This window comes from Eubalaena glacialis, chromosome 6 (assembly GCF_028564815.1).
Source record: "Eubalaena glacialis isolate mEubGla1 chromosome 6, mEubGla1.1.hap2.+ XY, whole genome shotgun sequence".
Taxonomy (NCBI): Eukaryota; Metazoa; Chordata; class Mammalia; order Artiodactyla; family Balaenidae; genus Eubalaena; species Eubalaena glacialis.
Window position 1 is genome coordinate 129,662,992 of NC_083721.1, and position 21,716 is coordinate 129,684,707.

The following is a 21,716-nucleotide window of genomic DNA, read 5'->3' on the forward strand; positions in this document are numbered from 1 at the left end:
AAGAAATACAATTGGATCACTACTTTATAGTTTAAAGGAAAATAAATTCCAGTTGGAGGAAAGGTTGGAATGTGAAAAGTGAAAGAACAAATGTACTAGAAGAGAACGTGGTAGAATTTTTGAATCTTGCTATAGACAAGCTTTGCTCAGTATGGTAAAACAAACACTAAAATAAATAGATAAAACAAGATGCTGTAAAAGAAAATACTAATAAGTTTCAGCTTTTTTCCCCCCAGTTTTACTGAAATACAATTGGAAAGTGAAACTGTATATATCTAAGGTATACAACATGATGTTTAGATATACATTGTGAAATGATTACCAAAATCAAGCTAATTAACAAATCCATCACCTCACCAAGTTACCTTTTTTTTTTTGGTGATGGTGGTAAGAACCCTTGAGATCTACAATGTTAGTTGATTTCAAGTATACAATACATTATTATTAACTCTAGTCACCATGCTATACATTAGGTCTCCAAAAGTTATTCATCTTATAACTGAAAAGTTGTACCCTTTGACCAACATCTCTCCAATTCCCCCACCCCCAGCTTCTAGTAATGAGCATCCTACTCTGTTACTATGAGGTCCATTCTTTTAGATTCCACATATAAGTGAGATCATGCAATATTGGTCTTTCTTTGTCTGGCTTATTTCATTTACATTCACTGAATTGAACAATTAAAAAATTAAAAAAAAATTTTTTTTAATTCCTGCATGGAAAAAGAAAGTCATAAGAGAAATAACAAACTGGAAAAAATTTTCAATTTAAATTGTTCTTATTTAAAAAAACATATGTATATATAAAGCCTAATATTTACAAGAAAAGCAACAAGGAGAAAAAAATAGAAAAACAGGTAAAGGATATGAACAGATGGCACACAGAAAATAAACACAATGACTCTCACATATATGAAAGATGCTCAACTTCATTCATAAGAGAAGTGCAAATGAAAACAGCTAAAGGTAACTATTTTTAACCTACCAAGTTGGCATAAGTTAAAAAAAAAGTAATTAATATCCTAGTAATAGCATGGGCATTACATAATGCCAACTCTCATAGTTGATGAATGGAATACAAATTGATACAACATCTACTGAGAGCAACTGGCAATATCTATCAAAATAACAAATGTTATTCGTTATTTTGATTCAACAATTTGATCCAACAATTCTACTTTTAGATATTTATCCCACAACCTTGCGTGCACGTGAAAAAAGATGTAGTATAGTCAAAGTTATTCATTGCAGCCTTGTCTGTAATAGCAAAAGGGCAGGAACCCCAAAATAGTCATAAATAGATTGATTTATTAAATTATGACATATCCATACAATGAAATGCTATGCACCTGTTAAAAGGAATAAAGCAGCTTGCTCTAAGTATGGAATAATTTCTAAGATATGTAATTAAGGGGGAAATATTGTATTTAATCTGCTAACACTTGTGTTAAAAAAAAAAAAGAGGGACTTCCCTGGTGGTCCAGTGGTTACAACTCTATGCTTCCACTGCAGGGGGCGTGGGTTTGATCCCTGGTCAGGGAACTAAGAACCCATATGCCACGCAGTGTGGTCAAAAAATAATAATAATAATAATAATAATAACATACATGCTTGTAAAATGCACAGACTATCCCTGGAAGGATACATATAAAAGTAGTAACAATGGCTGCCTCTGGGGAGAAGAACTGAGGTGCTAGAGGGAGAGGGATAGAAGAGACTTTCTTTTCATTGTATATTCTTTCATACCCTTTGATTTTTATATTGTATATGTTATCTAATTTTAAAAATAGATTACAATTGAAAGTATGGGGTGAAAATGTCCATATATGTGTTTGTACAAGTATAGAAAATAGCCATTCTTAGCATCCTGTAACAAGCGGTAGGGAGGTGGGGGATTTGAGGTGAGGCTTGACTTTTTACTTTGATACTCTGCCATATTTTTTCAATGTGTTACATTAAGCACATACAGCTTTTCTAATTAAAAAAATTAATAGTAGTTTTCTCACCAGAGGAGTGTTGGTACAAAGCTGAAAAGACTATTTGCAGAGTACTTTGTATGGGGAGTTCCACCTTGGTAGGGAATTTCAGACCAGATGGGTCTTTAAGCAGATTTCAACGTAAAACATTCCTTAGTTCTATGATCTATAATTCTAGGTGGACGGGCCTTATTTCTCCAACTGGATTATAAGCTCTTTAAGGATGGGGAGTGTCAATTTTGCTTAAAAAGAAAAAAATGTCCCTCATCTCTTAGCACAAAGGTACATAACTTGCCAAATAAAGTCTGTGACTTGAACGAAGGGACATCTGTTTTTTTCACAGGTGACATAATGCAGATTCAGTGCCCAGAGTTGTTAAGGTCACATATTGTTGTTCTAACCTTTCCTATCACAAAGAGAAATGTAATACAGTTTTACTGGTAAAGAAGGCTTAATCAGCACATTTTGCTTTGGGTTTAGTAAAACAAGAATTTATTTGGTCAAAGTTAGTGGACCAAGAACGGCTGGCCAGCGCACCGCCGTGATCTCCATTTACATAATGCCAACAACAGGACTGTAGGTCTGGAGCCTGGGACTTTCCCTGGGCACCCACTTGGGTCTCTAATTATCATCAATCCTTCTGGCATCAAAGTAAAGAGTCATAACTCTTTTTTTTAAAGTCACAACTCTTATAGTCAATGTGTACTGAATAAACGACTGTGCTAACGTACGAATACATGCCCAAATGAATAGATGGATCAATTATTGGGTAAATAAGTGCATAAATACATGCATTAATTAATGAATGAAACACTTTCTCATGGGGCAGACAGACATACTATGTATGGGTCATGGACACTGACAGACCTAGAAAGTAGAGATAGGAACTATGGAGTGACAGGCACTCGGAGCAGTCCCCACGGCTGTCCACAACCTGTACCTGTTTGACCGGAACGGAGTGTGTCTGCATTACCGCGAGTGGCACCGCAAGAAGCAAGCGGAGATCCCCAAGTAGGAGGAGTACAAGCTGATGTATGGGATGCTCTTCTCTATCCTTTCCTTTGTCAGCAAGATGTCCCCACTAGACATGAAGGACGGCTTCCTGGCCTTCCAAACTAGACGTTACAAACTCCATTAGTATGAGATGCCCGCTGGGATCAGCGCTGTCATGAATACTGACTTGGGCGTGGGACCCATCCGAGATGTGCTGCACCACGTCCACGGTGAGCTGTACGTGGAGCTGGTGGTGAAGAATCCCCTGTGCTCGCTGGGCCGAACTGTGCAGAATAGCTCTTCCGCTCCCGACTGGACTCCTGGGGCCACTCTCTGCCCTTCTTCTCCGCCCGGGCTGGCTGAAGGAAGCACCCTACCTCACCCCTCAGAAGAATCCCTGTCTGTCTGGGGCCCTTCCTAACCTGTTTCACCCGAGGGCCCCCTACGGCAAATGCCACCGCCCCAGCACCCCCAGCCCAGTCAAGCCCCTCAGTAGCCCTCCCAGGGGAACAGCCTAAAGCCGTCCCTGGTGCCCTCCTCGGCACAGGAAGAAAGCCTACCAGAGTCCCTACACCTCCAAACCAGGCCCTCTCCAGTTTTATCCCCTACCTGATGCTTCGAGAAGTACAGAATAAACTTCTTATCACTGAAAAAAAAAAAAGAAGAAGAAGAAGAAGAAAGAAGGTAGAGATAGATACAATGAGCCCAAGACTGGGGCCCGTCCTGTGAGGACCGAAAGCGGCCCCATCTCCTGGTCAGTGCCCAAGAGTGTGCCCAGCCAAGCAGAGTACATAGCACAGGGCCAGAGCCATACATGCCCGGATGGGCGCCCACCAAGGAACCTTTTATCCCTCCTAAGGGCCAAGATTAGGCTGCCACTTCAAGAAATACCTACCCGGGCTTCCCTGGCGGCGCAGTGGTTAAGAATCCGCCTGCCAATGACACGGGTTCAAGCCCTGGTCCGGGAAGATCCCACATGCCGCGGAGCAACTAAGCCCGTGTGCCACAGCTACTGAGCCTGCGCTCTAGAGCCCGCGAGCCACAACTACTGAGCCCGCATGCCGCAACTACTGAAGCCCGCGCGCCTAGAGCCCGTGCTCCGCAGCAAGAGAAGCCACCGCAATGAGAAGCCCGCACACCACAATGAAGAGTAGCCCCCGCTCGCCACGACTAGAGAAAGCCCGCACGCAGCAACTAAGACCCAACGCAGCCAAAAATAAATAAATAAATAAATTTTAAAAAATTAAAAAAAAAAAGAAGAAATACCTACCTAAGCCCTCTGATTAAAAATATTTGGTTTCCTCTGTATTTGGCTCTTTATGATTCCAGATATTGTATCCCCAGTGTTTTTCACAACAGGAAAAATGTATATGTCAAAGTGTGGTCATATCAAAAAAAATTTTTTTTGCCACTTAACCTCTCTCTCCCTCTTTCTCTCTCTCTCTCTCTCTCTCTCTCTCTCTCTCACACACACACACACACACACACAAACACCAGAGCAACAGAAAATGGCAATTACAGCTCAAAAGTTTACAAAGTCCAAAAGGTGGTCAAGATAAATGACGATATAACATTCTACCTTGATGAAAGGTATCCAGACTCACCTATTAAATTGGCAAAGGTTTTTTTTTTAATAAGAATGCTCAGTGTTACTATGGTCAAAGCAGCTTATTTGGCAAACTCCTGCTGGTGGTGATATAAACTGGGAAAACTCTTGGGAGAGCATTGGGCCATCCATCTTGAAAGCTTTAACAATATTCCTACCCTATGTCCTAGTGATCTCACTTCTCACAACAGGGATGTGATGCAAAAGAAATAATTCTTTATTCTTAGAACATAATCCCAAAGCATTTTTTAAAAGACTTAAAATAGCAAACCCCAGCCCTCCACCCCCATCTGCCAGGCTCTAATCTCCTTTCCCTGCTTCTCTTCATAGTACATATTATATATTCATGTGTTTGTCTGTGTTTCTTCCCCACCCCTCCCAAAGAATCAAAGCAAACTGTGTCCCTAGCGCCCTTGAATAACTCCTTACACATAGTAGGTACTCATAAATATCTGTTTAACTAATGAATTATTTATAATAGTGAAAATTAAAACAAATGTAAAAATAGAGTAATAATGATTAAGTAATAATGATTAAGTACATTTTGGCAATCCTTTGATTGGCTATTGTGTAGTCATTACAAATGTAATTATAAGAACTATATCAACTTGGAAAATAAATATACTGTTAAGGGAGAAATCAAAATGCAAAACAGGGGACTTCCCTGGTGGTACAGTGGTTAAGACTCCGTGATCCCAATGCAAGGGGCCCGGGTTTGATTCCTGGTCAGGGAACTAGATCCCACATGCCGCAACTAAAAGATCCCGTGTGCTGCAACTAAGACCTGGCACAGCCAAATAAATAAATAAATTTTTAAAAAATGCAAAATAGTATGTAGGTGTGGTTGATTGTTACAGTAATGACCCCAATGAACCATGCCTACCTGTATCTGTATTTTCTTTAAGTCCCCTCTCACACTGACTCTGGGCTTCGCCATGTGACTTGTTGTGGATGATGGGACGTGAGCAGAGATGATTCTGGCAGCAGCTTGAAAAATGTTTGCACAGTGGGTCTTGACCTCTCTCCCTTGCTGCTTTTGGAACCCAGCTGCCCAGGTAGCATGCTGGAAATATACCACCCAGCCCGTAGCCAGCGCCAGACATTGAATGTCTCATTCATAGAATGAGGCCATATTACACAGCATCCAGCTCTAGTTGAGCCAACAGAAGACTGCAGTGGCATGAATGACCCTAGTTGATAATAGCAGAAGAAACGCCCAGCTGAGCTCTGCTCAAATTGATGACTCACAGAATTGTGAGCAAGTGAAAGGGTTGTAGTAATAAGCAGCAAGTTTTGGGGTGGTTTGATATAATATCTGCTTTGTTGAAATAGGTGTGCATATGGAGGAAAAAAAGTACAGTGCTATTTACACAGAAAGAACTCACAGCAATCCTGTGATGAAAGAAACTCAGGTGAGGAGACCTCTTGACTAGGCATGACTTACCAGGCATGACTCTGTCAGCACAGAGACCAATATATTCTAGAGGAAAAACAACCACAAAAACAAGCACACAAATGAGTAGAGAGGCTCTGTTTAGAGTGATGAAAAAGTTTTGGAGATAGATAGTGGTGACGGTTGTACAGCATTGTTAATGTAATTAATGTCATTGAATTGTATAATTTAAAAATGGTTAGTTAAGGGATTTCCCTGGTGGTCCGTGGTAAAGAATCCGCCTTCCAATGCAGGGGACTCCGGTTCGATCCCTCATCAGGGAACTAAGATCCCACATGCCTTAGGGCAACTAAGCCGGTGTGCGCCACAACTACTGAACTCACACGCCTCAACCAGAGAGCCCGCATGCCGCAAACTACGGAGCCCACCACCCTGGGGCCCGTGTGCCACAACTAGAGAGAAGCCAGAGTGCAGCAACTAGAGAGAAGCCCGGGTGCTGCAATGAAGAGACTGCGCACCACAACAAAAGATCCTGCATGCCTCAACGAAGATCCTGGGTGCTGCAGCTAAGACCCGATGCAGCCAAAAAAAATAAGGAAAATAAATAAACAAAATAAATAAATATTTTTAAAAAATGTTTAGTTAAAATGGCACATTTAATGGAATTCCCTGGCTGTCGAGTGGTTAGGATTCTGAGCTCCCACTGCAGGGGGCATGGGTTCGATCCCTGGTGGGAGAACTAAGATCCCACAAACCGCAAGGCATGGACAAAAAAAAACCCCACAAAGAAACAAAACAACCGCCTGCTCCAAAACCATATAAGCAAAGTCACCTATCACAAACTTCCTCCAAAGATGGCAATCTTTCCCTAACATGCAATACAATTGGTTCCTCAGCCACTGTGAACAGCTCTTACAGTGGGCCAATATCTGCCCAGGATTACTTTCTATCTTTCCCTGCAGACCTCGGCTGAGTGATGCAACCTGGTCCTGCCATCCTTTCAACAGCTCTGAATGTCAGGATTGGGTGGTGGAACTTACCTTCCTCAAAGGAACCAGATGCCAGTTGGCCGATCCCCACACCCACCGTTCCTCACTCTCTCCCGTGAGGCACACACTGCACTTACAGCCATGCCCATGACCAAGAATGTTCTTTAGTTTCAGAGCATGCTTCCTTGCCTCCTGCAGCAAGATGTGACAGTCACCACATCATCTGTTACTCACCACTTTGCCCTCTGCGCTATGCCAACCCTGGCTTTAGACAGCTCTGTGAAACCGACGGGCCGCATTCCTGGCTGAAACCTCCTGCAGAGGAAGCGAAGGGGGATTAACAGGGCACCTCACTCTCACTCTCCCTGAGAAGGAGCTCTTCCGCAGGGTCCAGGGCCCCCCTAGTTTCCTGCATCTGACTGGGGTTCCTCACTGGATAGCCAGCGAGCCCTCTCACAGGAAAGGTGTTTGCCCAGTGCCTTCCCAGTGGCTTTTGCCCTAAACTTGAATCTGGTGGCACTGACTCATCCTTCCCTTGCGGCACCGATACTCAATACTAGGCCATGGCAGCCGCCGTGAAATACCGGCCTGGCTTGTAGCTTTCTCTCTTCCTCTCCAGATCCTGCCTGGGCTCAGACCTGGCTGCCTACCTCAGCTTTCCCCAGTGCCTGTGCAATTCACCGCTGAGGTTTTTTACTTTTTTGCTTCCCTGCACAAGTGAATATTTGTTACTAATTTCCCCACTCTTCATCTTTGTGGGCTGCCTTTAGCCCTTCTTTCTGGGAGCTACTTTACCTCTGCTCCAGGGTCCTGGTAATTACCCTTCTAACTCAATTAGATGACCTTATTCTTTCCCACTTCCTCTTTCCTTCCATTGTTATGCAGAGGGAGGGAGGTGGCTGAACGTGCACGGAGAATTGGATTAGGTAACAGGGTAACTCAGCAGCTTTCTTCGGGGTTCTGCCTCTGCCCCTGCTTCCAATGAGCCCCACACCCGCTCCACGCTGTCTTCCCACCTGCAAAACCAGGAACAAAGGAGCCAGGAGTGTGGGAGAAATGAATGAGGGGGCCTTGGCTGAGGCAGTGGAGAGGAGGAAAAAGTTTCCCTCTTAGGGCTCCTGGCTGGGTATGAAAATTAAACTGACAAAGACAGATTAACAAGAGAACAGCATACAACTTTTATTAAATTTTTATTAAATTCTTCACAAGAGAATGAAGACCTGAAGAAGTGACCAGAGCAGGAAGCTTTTATATCTCTTAGACAAATAATAAATGTGTGAAGAATTAACAACACAAAGGAGTTTGGGCTAGGAGTAGTAAATGGTGAAGAAGTAACTAGGAAGATAAGGGTTAGTTTAACGCAGTTTGTTTATACAGCCTCGGTTCCAAATTCCCTGTCCCTGGTGACAAGAAAGTCCTCCTTCCTCCTAGTACAGGGAGGGTACTTTTCACATGGGAGTTTTATGACCTGTTTCAGGGAAGAAGGGCAGGGAGGTCACAGAGTGACCCTCTTGCTCCTGCCACTTTTTAAAATTCCTTCAGCTTAAAATATTTAATATGCCAAGGTGCCATATTTTGGGGTTGTGTATCCTGAACCCTGTCAGCATCTTATTACGATTTCCTCAGATGAACGGGAGATTGTGACATTACAAAATAAATGCCAAGAGACTATATACAGGAAGAAAACAGTAGTGTTGGGAAGAAAAAGTAATTTGGTTCAGGGAAATCAATGCAGAGAAAATTTATATACAATCTCCGTCTTGGACTACATTCTCAAGTGATTATTCTTATCCTTCTGGGGGGACACACACCCCTTTGAGATGAACGATAGAGGATCATATCCCCAGGAAAATACATGTAAACACAGAAACCAAACATTAGGGGCTCACTACCTCCTTGAATCCTGGCGGCACAGGGTAAGTGGGTAATTTCCTTCTTTGTAACCCCATCTAGAAGCTCAGTGTGGTTTGGAGAAAGCATTCATTTGTTCATTCATTCAACAAGTAACTCTTTGAGAAACTTCCAAGTGTCAGGCCCCACGCTGGGCCACATTGTGAGGCAGAAAGAGGTGAATCGGACACAGTGCCTGCTCCCGGGACGCTCACGGTCTGGTGGGGAGACCTACAGAGAGCGCACAATGAGGGTAACAGTGATGGAAAAGGCAGCCGAGCGAACGGCGGGAGCCTGGAAGGAGGGGGCAGAACTGCTTCCCACCCTTCCCCCTTCCCCCAGCAGTCAGTCCTGCACCTCTGACTACAAAGCAAAGTGGTTTGAGAAAGCCCAAGTATGCCCTGAGGGGCTAGCTGAGCGGTCGGGGTCTGAACTCTCACGCCCCACCCACGCCCCAGCCAGCGTTCACACCTCCACTGGGATGGACCCGTTTTCCTCTCTCCCCAACAGGCTCCCTGGGTGCTGTCCATTCACAGCCAGCCCACCCCCCGCTACCCCATCTGGGGCTGTTCTCAGCTCCCCAGGCCAGCTTTTAAATAAGTAGCCAACCCCCCATTGCACTTCCTCCTTTCGTTGCTGAAACCCTATTCATTTTACTAGTTAAGCTGCAGGGAAATAAGGAATAACAAAAATAACTAACTTTAAGGAAGTTACAGATTTGCAAGAAACCTGGGGAGTCCTGGTATGAGCTGGTCTTTATTCACTTGATGGAAGGCTGGGGTAGGCTGGACCTGGCCCTGCTTCCTCTCACCTCTTCCCTGAATTCTCCCTTCTTAGAGTCCCAGGGAAAAGCCACTTGCTACAAGTTTGCGTGTCAACCATCCTGCCTGTCTGGGTTGGATGCTAAGCTACTCCACTTATTCCAGCTGCTTCCCTATCACACCTTTGGCTACTGGAGCCCCAGAGCACCCATTGGAAGACTCTGGTTGCCCCTCTTCCCTTCCTGGTTTCAGCTCTTGACTCCTGAGGGAGAAAGTCCCTTTCCTCTTTGGTTTTGTTTTGGTTTTTTAAAATATATTTATTTATTTATTTTTGGCTGTGTTGGGTCTTCGTTGCTGCGCACGGCGGCTTCTCTTCGTTGTGGTGCACGGGCTTCTCACTGCAGTGGCTTCTCGTTGCGGAGCACGGGCTCTACAGCGCAGGCTCAGTAGCTGTGGCGCATGGGCTTAGTTGCTACGCGGCATGTGGGCATGTGGGATCTTCCCGGACCAGGGCTCAAACCCGTGTCCCCTGCATTGGCAGGTGGATTCTTAACCACTGCGCCACCAGGGAAGCCCCCTCATTTTGCTGTTGTTGTTGTTGTTGTTCGTTTTTCGTTTCTTTTCTGAATGTTAAGGGCCCCTCTGCTGTAAAATCCTTGAAGGCAGGGACTGTTTTCATCTCTGCTCTCCTAGCTTCTACCACAGGGTCTAAGACATTCCAGCTGCTCTGTGACTGTTTAACTCAGCATGTGTTAATTTATCCATTTTATTCATTTGTCTTGACAGTTCAGTCCCTTATATCTAATCCATGACCAAGTACTAGCAGCTCTACCAAAACTGTTCTTAAATTTGCTTCTCTTGATCTCTATTACTGGCACCACACCTTCGTCTAAGCCACTCTAGCTAGATATTTTTGTAGCTGGGAATATATCATAGCTACCCAGCTTTCTCTAAAAACTCCTGTAAACTTTCTTCACTCAGCTGATACAGTAATGATAGAGAGAGATGGAGTTTGAGAGAGAGAGAGAGAGAGAGAAGGAAGGAAGGAAGGAAGGAAGGTAGGAAGGAAGAGAGGGAGGGAGGGAGGGAGGGAGGGGAGAAAATGACCAACCTCATAAATCTGGAACTCTTGAAACCTGGCATATTCCAGGCAGATTTCCCATTCGTGGAAGTATTGTGTCTGTGACCCCACAAACATTTCTGTTCTTCTTTTAAAAAAGAAATTAATTGGCTTTCTACCCTTCCTTTCACACTTGCAGTCAGTTGCAAATAGCAGAGAACCAACTAAAACCAGCAATAGGAAAGAATGGAGTTAATAGCTCAAACAATTTTGAAGTGTTGCTGGTCTGCTGGCTTGAGGCCAGTCTGGACCCAGAGTTTCACTTGATGTTCTTTCTCCCTCTATTGCTCCTGCTTTTAGCACTCTCTTCTTCTGTATGTCGGTTTCATTTTTTTTAACCTACTCTCTTCACACAATGACATAGAGCTCTGGCTTTACTTGATCTTACAGAGAAAAAGAGACCCTTTCCACATGCCAATTATAAAGGTGACCTCGATTGGTCCAGTTAGAGTCACCTGCTCAGACTTCCCAGGTGGCGCAGTGGTTAAGAATCTACCTGCCAATGCAGGGGACACGGGTTCGAGCCCTGGTCCGGGAAGATCCCACATGCCGCAGAGCAACTAAGCCCGTGCGTCACAACTACTGAGCCTGTGCTCTAGAGCCCGCAAGCCACAACTACTGAGACCATGCGCTGCAACTACTGAAGGCCACGTGCCTAGACCCCATGCTCTGCAACAAGAGAAGCCACTGCAATAAGCCCACGCACCGCAACAAAGAGTAGCTCCTGTTCATTCATTGCAACTAGAGAAAGCCCACGTGCAGCAACGAAGACCCAACGCAGCCATAAATAAATACATATATTAAAAAATTAAAAATAAAAAAATAAAATAAAGTCATCTGCTCCTCCCTGAACTAATCACATTCATCACTGTTGTCAGGAAGGTGCAGAGCTCTGATTGGCTGGGCCCCAACTCATGCGTGTGGGATAAGCGCAAAGCTCCCACAAAGCAGTCCCACCAGGCCCATGTAGAATAATCGGTCAGGGCTTCCAAAGGAAAAGCTGGGACACAAACAACACAGGTCCAGGCCCCTTTTTGCAGAGTGGGTATGAGGAGGGATTTTACATGTGCCCAACTCTTTCTTGCCTCTGTTCATTGACATGAGTGCTCTTTCCTCTGCCTGGAATGCTCTTCCCACTCACATCCTATGTACCTAACTTCTACATGGACTTTAGGTCTCAGCTTAAATGTCACTCCAAAAGATGCTACCCCTGACCCCATACATTGTTACCTATATCTGACTGACATTCTCATAGCAATTTTTAAAAAAATTATTACTAAAGGTCCTTTTTATCTGTAAGACTCTGACTCTGAGTATTGAACACCCACATCATGGAAGGCACTATACCCGATGTTGGCTTTTTTTAAATTTATTTATTATTTATTTATTTTATTAATTTTTGGCTGCGTTGGGTCTTAGTTGCAGCACGTGGGATCTTAGTTGAGGCACGTGGGATCTTTTTTTGTTGCAGCACACAGGCTCTTCTCTGCGGCACACAGGCTTCTCTCTAGTTATGGAGTGCGGGTTTTCTCTTCTCTAGTTGTGGTGCGCAGGCTCCAGGGCACATGGGCTCTGTAAGTGTGGTGCATGGGCTTAGTTGCCCCACGGCATGTAGGATCTTAGTTCCCTGGCCAAGCATCGAACCCGCATCGCCTACATTGGAAGGCAGATTCTTTACCACTGGACCACCTGAAAAGCCCCTAAAGGATTATTTTTAATTTAATTTCATTTTGGTTGAAAGTCTGTCTCCCTCAGTAAGCTCCACCAGGGCAAGAATTCCCTCAGCTTTGGCTCTTAGTTTCATTTATTCAGAAATAAATAAATAAATAAAAGGGGGTGTGTGATAAGTGCTAAAGATTCAGGTAAATAAGATATATGTATCCCTGACTCAAGGAGTAGCAACTTCTATATTTGCATTAGACCAGTGTTTTTCTTTTTTTTTGTTTGTTTGTTTTTTAAATTTAATTTTATTTATTTTTTTATATGGCAGGTTCTTATTAATTATCTATTTTATACATATTAGTGTATATATGTCCATCCCAATCTCCCAGTTCATCCCACCCCACCCCCCGCCACTTTCCCCCCTTGGTGTCCATACATTTGTTCTCTACATCTGTCTCTCTATTTCTGCCCTGCAAACCGGTTCATCTGTACTATTTTTCTAGGTTCCACATATATGTGTTAATATACGATATTTGTTTTTCTTTTTCTGACTTACTTCACTCTGTATGGCAGTCTCTAATCCATCCACGTCTCTACAAATGACCCAATTTCATTCCTTTTTATGGCTGAGTAATATTCCATTGTATATATGTACCACATCTTCTTTATGCATTCGTCTGTCGATGGGCATTTAGGTTGCTTCCATGACCTGGCTATTGTCAATAGTGCTGCAATGAACATTGGAGTGCATGTGTCTTTTTGAATTACTGTTTTTCTCTGGATATGTGCCCAGTAGTGGGATTGCTGGATCATATGGTAATTCTATTTTTAGTTTTTTAAGGAACCTCCATACTGTTCTCCATAGTGGCTGTATCAGTTTACATTCCCACCAACAGTGCAAGAGGGTCCCCTTTCTCCACACCCTCTCCAGCATTTGTTGTTTGTAGATTTTCTGATGATGCCCATTCTAACTTAGACCAGTGTTTTTCAAATTGCAAGACTAAATGGATGGTGAAATTAACTTGGTGGATTGCAACTACAATTTTTAAAACATGAAACAGTATAACATAGAAAATAGAAATGACCTAGAAAACATCAGAGTGCATCACACATGATAAGGGTGTTATTCCATCACAGTTTTATTTCAGCATATAATATAAATACACACACACATACACACACCTCCTTATGTATTACTTACTGGGTTGCAGTAAAATGCTTCTTTTACTAGAGGGTGGGTCAAAAAGTTTTGGGAGACTTGCATGAAGCTGCTTGGACTGAAGTGTGATAAGATAGTATCTTTCCTGTTCAGATCAACCCAGAGCTCCAGATGTTGTCATATCATCACTGGAAAATAACACATGGGAAGCTCATCCTCATTCAAAAACCTAGAGTGGAAGTAGAGACACAATTTCAGGATGCTCTTGTAGGGTGAACTCTGGGTTTCTGTGCTTTGGTTGGCTTGTGTTACATCCTCAAGGCCATTTAATCATATGTACAGTTAAGTGTGTTTTCTCTATTCTTTCTTTTTCAAATAACAGATGACTTAATGGTTTTCAAAGTTGAATACAAAATTAAAAAAAACTTTTTCTTGCTGCCACATATGGTTGGGCCATAAACTGCATATTCCTAGAAATCACTGAATTAATTAAGATCCTGGAGGAACAGAACTCAGGGAGACTGGGGTGGTGTGAGTGTGGTGTGGAAGGAACTGGGGCTATTGTCCTGAACAGATTGGGCTTGAATCCCTATTTCAGGACTTGCTATGTAGATTTGGGTGAAGGGATCTAATATGCATTTGCTAAAGACTCATTCAGAGCAAGGCCCTGTGTCAACTGTGAGAAGTATAGAAATAAACACTATACCATCCACTGTCTCCAAGGAATATACAATCTGGTAGGAGATACAAGTACAACTGAGCCTCAGTTTTCTCATCTGGAAAATGCATATCATAATAGACCTTCATTCGGTCTATTAGGAACGTGAAATGAACAAATTCAGATACTTAGCTTGGAGTTAATAGACAGTAGAGAGGCACGTGATAAATGTTTTCTATTCAGCTTTATAAAATGAAAAAAACAGTCTTCAATGTTTATAACATCATATAGAAAATCAGATACTGCAAATCAGGTGCAGTTTTGAAAAGCCAGATATGGAAATTCATAGCTGAATAAAGGTCTGTGAAAGCAGATGAGATGTAGATATAGTTGTAGATGAAAGAAAGTATGTAAATTCTGAATTATTTTAACGGTTTTCCTTTGGGTTATGTGTTTCCTCTGTAGAGTTTCTCAAATTTGGGTCTATATCAGTAAGATATAGGTTTGCTGCAATTACAAACAACTCCTAAATCTCGGTGGTTGAATATGGCGAAGGTTTATTTCTAGTTCACGCTCAGTTGGCTCCTGTCAGCTCTCCAGGGTAGCCATCCTTCATGTGTTGTCTCCAAGATCCACAGCACTGATCCTTTCTTGTGGTACCTTTACATCAGCATGTGGGAAAGAGGATCTGGAGAAAAACACACTCCATTGCTCTCTCTCCTTTTTTTTTTTTTTCCCGACCATGCTGCAGCTTATGGGATTTTAGTTCCCTGACCAGGGATTGAACTCAGGCCTTCAGCAGTGAGAGTGTAGAGTCCTAACCACTGGACTGCCAGGGAATTCCCTCACACTCCATCTCTTAAATGCTTCCATTGAGAGGTAGCAGAGGCCACTTCTGCTCACATTTCATTGGCCAAAGCAAGCCTTATGGCTCTGCTCAACTGTAAGGATTCCATCTAACTTCAAGGGAGCAGGGAAGTACAATCCTCCCAAGTGCGCTGCAGGGGAAGAGAACTGGAAGTATTAGCAAGTGGTGGTAATCTCTCCTGAGGGTCTCATACTGTTACCAAGGCTGTTACCCCAGAATCATACTCCTGCCCCTCCCTCAAATGCAAACCAATTAGTCTTATCTAGGTTTCAGGAGGGAGCTGCAAAGAGAAAAAAACAAGAACTGGTTAGGCCTAAGATGGTGTAAGATTCGACTTCCAGTAGATCTTGAGCCTCATTATATGCTCAATGTGATGCATTAGCATGCTCAATGACACAGCCACCAGGCCATGACAGTTGACAATTACCATGACAACAACCAGAAAAGCCCATACAAGGACTGAAAAGGAGATCTGCATCAGTTCCAGGTCCAAACCACACCCCTGTTCTAGGATAACTCATGAATATTCCTCCTACTCTTTCCAAATCCCTCCCTTTTACTTTGACCCTCCAATATATTTGGTGTCTCCACCAGAATTGGAATGAGAAGTTGATTTGTGAACTAGGTTCCTGCTTCTCCATTTTCTGGCTGTTGAATAAAGTTTGTGCTCTTCTAGTCTCAGTATAGGTTTCGTTATTGGTTGTGGGAATCTGGTTGGAAAAAGAACCTCCCTGTCTGAGACAAGGGGTCTCGGCCTGGGTTAGGGCCCTGGCGCAGGTTCAGTGGACTAATTTGGCAAGAATACCATGCTTCCTGCACTCCAGCTGGTCTTTTTGGTTTTTCAAGTGGCCGTGCACAGGACCCTCGCTTTGGCTGTTTTTTCTGATTGCGATACTCTGGGCCCCCACTCTTTGCCTGGTCTCATCTTCCTTCAGACTGAGGCAAGTTTTCCCTTCCTTAGAGAAACTTGCTTTCTCCTCTCAGTAAATTCCTCCGTTATTACTTACTTTCAAAGTGACAGGCGCCCCCCACCTTATGGCACTTAGCTGTAATTTGCAGTTAATCATGAGATGACTTAATTAATGACTGTTTCTTCCTTTGCAGCAGATGCTGTAGGAATCATGTTGTTTTGGGCACCCCCATATCACCACCATTTACCCAGTGCCTGGGACTGTTGCTGGTGAATGAAGAAGTGAATATTCTCAAGAGTCTGGGACAATTTTTTTTTTTTTTTAACCCTCCAGTCTGTATATTATTGGAATTTAAAAACACTGTCTTCTATGAATTTCTCTCGGTATCTATTAAGGAGACACTTGACAAAAACTTGCTGATTTCATTGTGGAAGTTCTGTCTGGATGGAACATCCCTGAACCCTCTGAATATGTAAATCTTTTTTTAAAAAAATAAATTTATTTATTTATTTTTGGTTGCGTTGGGTCTTCGTTGCTGTGCGCGGGCTTTCTCTAGTTGTGGCGAGCGGTGGGCTACTCTTTGTTGTGGTGAGTGGGCTTCTCATTGCAGTGGCTTCTCTTGTTGCGGAGCACGGGCTTTAGGAGTTAGGGCTTCAGTAGTTGTGGCATGCAGGCTCAGTAGTTGTGGCTCGCTGGCTTAGTTGCTCTGTGGCATGTGGGATCTTTCCGGACAGGGCTCGAACCCATGTCCCCTGCTTTGGCAGGCGGATTCTTAACCACTGTGCCACCAGGGAAGTCCCCAGAATGTGTAAATCTTGAGCCTTGTAAGAGGAACATTTATCCACCCCTTGACCAATCTGGGGGATTGAGGACTAGAGGAGTCATTTCACATTTTGCTCTTGTCCCCAGTCTTTCAAATTGAGCAATCCAGGTTTCTGTTTTCCAGAGCCATCCTGTACCTGCTATTTTCCCCATTCATGTGCATAGGCATTTCAAGACTGCTCTAGACAAGTGAGCTCGGCTTGATTGAAGTATCAAAAATTTGCTACAGGGACTTCCCTGGTGGTCCAGTGGGTAAGACTCTGCGCTCCCAATGTAGGGGGCCCGGGTTCCATTCCTGGTCGGGGAACTAGATCCCCCATGCTGCAACAAAGATCCCACGTGCCGCAGCTAAGACCCAGAGCAGCCAAAATAAGTAAATAAATAATTAAATATTTTTTTAAAAGTTGCTACAAAGAGTCAAACTGTCTCTCCTACTTACATTTTGAAATATAGACTTGATTAAGAAGCAGAAGTCAACTCTTTGGTTTGGTGTTTGCTTAAAGGAAAAAAGGCTCTGATGAAGCTCATTTTTTAGCTAAAGGAATTCCCTTTGAAATTAGGTCTTTATTTTGCAAATATAAGGCTCTGTGAGCTACCAAAGGAGCTGAGTATAGGCTCTCCAATAAAATTTCAGTAGTGGGTGAATCAGGGTGAAACTGCAAATAGGCCACTGGCCAGTTTGAGACATTTCTGCCTCTGCTGCCTTCTTAATGGGCCAGAAACTTCTGGATTCCAGCTCTTCAAGGTAGCAGGTTATTTAAAATGTTAATTTAATTACATTGCATCCTTTTTTTGTAGAAACAGGTTAAACTGCAGTTTCAGGTGGCTTGTCCACAACAACAAACAGGGCAGAGCCTTTGTTGATAAAGAGCTCACATTCCACAAGGCAGAGTCACACCCAAACCCCTTGGGAACCAGGGCTACAATCTTTGATCCAGCTAACCCTGCATACCAGAGCTAATTGGTTTTAAAAGTGCCTGATTTATTATTTTTCAACATTCAACTTATATTTCTTTAGTGAATAACACCATTCTAGACTTGCAAGTTAATGAGGCTGAAGACAAATAGCGCTTAACATACAGTGTGATCAGCATTCTCAGTTTGCAAGGCTCGTCCTTGAGTGGCCTTCCTGTCCTTCTAATGCACCCACTGCCTCACTGGCTCCCTTACTAGGGCTCCACCCCTTCCTTTCTTGTTTTTTGCCTCTCCTTACTCAATGATGGTCAAACTTCTGGCTAAATTACAACTCTTTTATATGCTTTCTCTATACATATATTTATCTATCTATATTTATATAATAGGTAATATGTGAGCATGATACAATTTCAAATAGCATAAAAGACAATAACCATAAAAATTAATTCCCCCTTCCACTCTTGTTTCCCAGCCTCTAGTTCTCCTTTTCCCAGGCAATCACTGATAGTTTCTTCTGTCTTTCTGATAATAATCTATGCATATACAAATCGTAGCTGACTTTACTGTTCTGCATCTTGCCTATTTCATTAAATAATATTTTGGAGATTGTTCCAGATCAGTTCATATAGAAACACCTCATTATTATTATTATTTTTAAAATAAATTTATTTATTTTATTTATTTTTGGCTGCGTTGGGTCTTTGTTGCTGTGCGCGGGCTTTCTCTAGTTGCAGCGAGCGGGGGCTACTCTTTGTTGCGGTGCGCGAGCTTCTCATTGCGGTGGCTTCTCTTGTTGCGGTGCGCAGGCTTCAGCAGTTGTGGCTCACAGGCTCTAGAGCGCAGGCTCAGTAGTTGTGGTGCACGGGCTTAGTTGCTCCGCGGCATGTGGGATCTTCCCGAACCAGGGCTCGAACCCGTGTCCCCTGCGTTGGCAGGCGGATTCTTAACCACTGCGCCACCAGGGAAGCCCCTGCCTCATTATTTTTACAGTTGTATACAGTCATATAATTCACTTATGACCCGTTTGTATGTATGTGTGTGCTCACCTGTGTGTGCAATTGTTTTATTGAATTTCCCTTCAAAGCCTTATATATATCTTACTTTGCTTTCCAGGAGAATGTGTCTGGTTCCCCCTGAGTCCCCTCTGTCCTCCACTGCCTTTCACTTTCTGTCTCCTTTCTCCCAAGGTTCATGGCCTTGATGTGTGTGTGTGCGCGTGTGTGCATGTGTGTGTGTGTGTGTGTGTGTCTGGGCCTTTTTGAAGTGGTCTTTGAAGGCAGTTGGGGAAGAGGAGGGGAGAGAGAGGCAGCATGCCAATAGCTGTGGCAGGACAGGATGTTTGAGGCTTTGTTGGCTCTCTCTGATATGGAGACCAGCATCCAGGTCTCCTTCTTCAGAGTTTGGGGATGGTAAGTAATTTGTTCTAGGACTTTGTGCAACTCTTTTCATCTTTAAGGGCTTAGATTTCTCCCTGTGTAAGATGAGTAGGCTATACAATGTAATTTCTAAGTCTCCAAGCTCCAAGCTCTAAAATTCTAAGAAAATAAGCTCTCAAGTATTCTGCTGGTGGGAGTGTAAAGGATACATTCCAGAGAGAGGGCAATTTGGCAATATCCTTCCAAATTACAAATACCTATACCTATTGACCAAATAATTCTACTTCTAAGGATTTATTCTGTGGTTACACTTGCGTATGCACAAAATGATATAAATTCAAGGTTGTTCATTGCAGCATTGTTTGTATATCAAAAAATTGGAAATAGTCTAAAAATATTCATCAGTAAGGGACGAGATATAGTATTGATATATCCTTGCAATGGAACATTATATAGCCAGAAAATAGAATGCAGATACAATGAAATACTGTATCACAATGAGAATGAGCAAAATACAGTTACATGCAGTAGCGTATGAATATCAAAACAGTGTAGGGGAAATGTAGGGCAAAAGAAGCCAAACTCAAAAAGAGCACACACTGTATGAATCTATTTAATTAAAGTTCAAAAACAGGAAGAAAGAATCTCTAGTGATAGAAGCTGGATTGTGGCTACCCCTGGGGGCAGGGCAGTGACTGAAAGGGATCAGAAGTGGGTTCTGAGATATTTGTCATGTCCTCTGTTGATTTGAGAAGTAATTACACAGGTGTGTTCCGTTTGTGAAAATTTATGATGTGGGCAGTTTTTTCTATTCTGCATAGCAGTAACAATGTCAAAGAATACATAAACTCTATAAGCACTGATATCAAACAACCTGATAGATATTATGTGAAAAAAAAACCAAGCATGAATCAAACACTTCCATATGTGTTAAAAAATGGAGAAATATACCTGTACTTGCTTATATATGTATACAATACTTCTGGAAAGATGCTCAAGAAGCTGACAACGTTGGTTGTCTGTGAAGAGCGAGTAATAGCTGAGAGAGAGACTTTTACTGAACGTTCAGTTGTACATTTTGGATTTCAAATCATGCATATTTATTACGTATAAAATGAAGAGGAAGCACTCAAATTCTAAAAAGGAAAAATAAAAAATGTTTGTGAGCCTAGGAAATACTCAGAAGTAAGGAAGTACTCATAAGTAAGAAGAAGGAAAATAGGGGGAAAACACCCCCTAAAAAACACCAAAAGATTATGTATTGAATATATAACTCAGAACTCAGTAGTGGGGAAGTAGAGAACATCTGAATCTTCTAAAATTGAACAGATAGAACCTTTTCTTTATGTTCACCACTTTAATCATGATTTAAAAACTAGTCACAGGTGTTTTTTTTTCTTTAAAGCTGTATTTATTAAAGGCATAAGATAATACATACAATTTTTTTTTTAAAGTTTTGTTTTTTTTGTTTTTTGTTTTTGTTTTTGTTTTAATTTTTTATTTATTTATGGCTGTGTTGGGTCTTCGTTTCTGTGCGAGGGCTTTCTCTAGTTGCGGCAAGTGGGGGCCACTCTTCATCGCGGTGCGCAGGCCTCTCACTATCGCGGCCTCTCTTGTTGCGGAGCACAGGCTCCAGATGCGCAGGCTCAGCAATTGTGGCTCACGGGCCTAGTTGCTCCGTGGCATGTGGGATCCTCCCAGACCAGGGCTCGAACCCATGTCCCCTGCATTGGCAGGCAGATTCTCAACCACTGCACCACCAGGGAAGCCCCAATTTTTTTTTCACATCTTTATTGGAGTATAATTGCTTTACAATGTTGTGTTACTTTCTGCTGTACAACAAAGTGAATCAGCTATATGTATACATATATCCTGATATCCCCCAAACAATGGTTTTAACAGTAAGATATCAAATATCTATAAAGACATTTCAGCCCTCTGAGCTATCCAATGTGATCAGCCTAGTGTAAATTCTTCAATCCCTTTCTCTATGCCCCCATGGATGTATCTATAAATGGTCAGCAATATACTAACAGGATCATACCACTCTTTATCCCTCTTCAATTTGCTTTTTCCACTTTAGCAATATATCAAGGACATCCCTCTGGGTCAATACAGATAGGTCTAACTAATTTTCATCATTGATCAGTGTATAATATTGCAGAGTATGGAGGGAGTACAATTGGTTCATATATTCCATTACCTATGGACAATCACATTGTTCCTAGTTTGTGTTTGTTTTGCACTTCACGTAACACAATAAGCATCTGTGTTAGTTTCCTGTGGCAACTTTAACAATTACCACAAACTGAGTGGCTTAAAATAACAGAAATTGATTCTTTCCCGGATTTGGAGTTCCAAGTCTGAAATCAATGTGTTAGCAGGCTCTGCAAACCTGTTCTGTGGCCCTCTCCTAGTTTCTGGTAGCTGCCAGCAATCCTCGGCATTCTTTAGCTTGTACATGCATCATTCCCAACTCTGCCTCATTCTTCACATCCCCTTTATCTCTGTGTCTCCATCTCAAATCTTTCTCTGCCTTTCTCTTGAAAGGATGCCTGTCATTGGATTTAGGGCCCACCCCAAATCTAGGATGATCTCATTTCAAGATCCTTAACTTA

General features: G+C 42.7%; 1 pseudogene; it reads left to right on the forward strand.

Moving 5' to 3' along the window:
- The first annotated feature begins 949 nt into the window (after positions 1-949).
- Positions 950-3,331, forward strand: LOC133093057 (trafficking protein particle complex subunit 1-like; annotated as a pseudogene).
- The last annotated feature ends 18,385 nt before the right edge of the window (positions 3,332-21,716 follow it).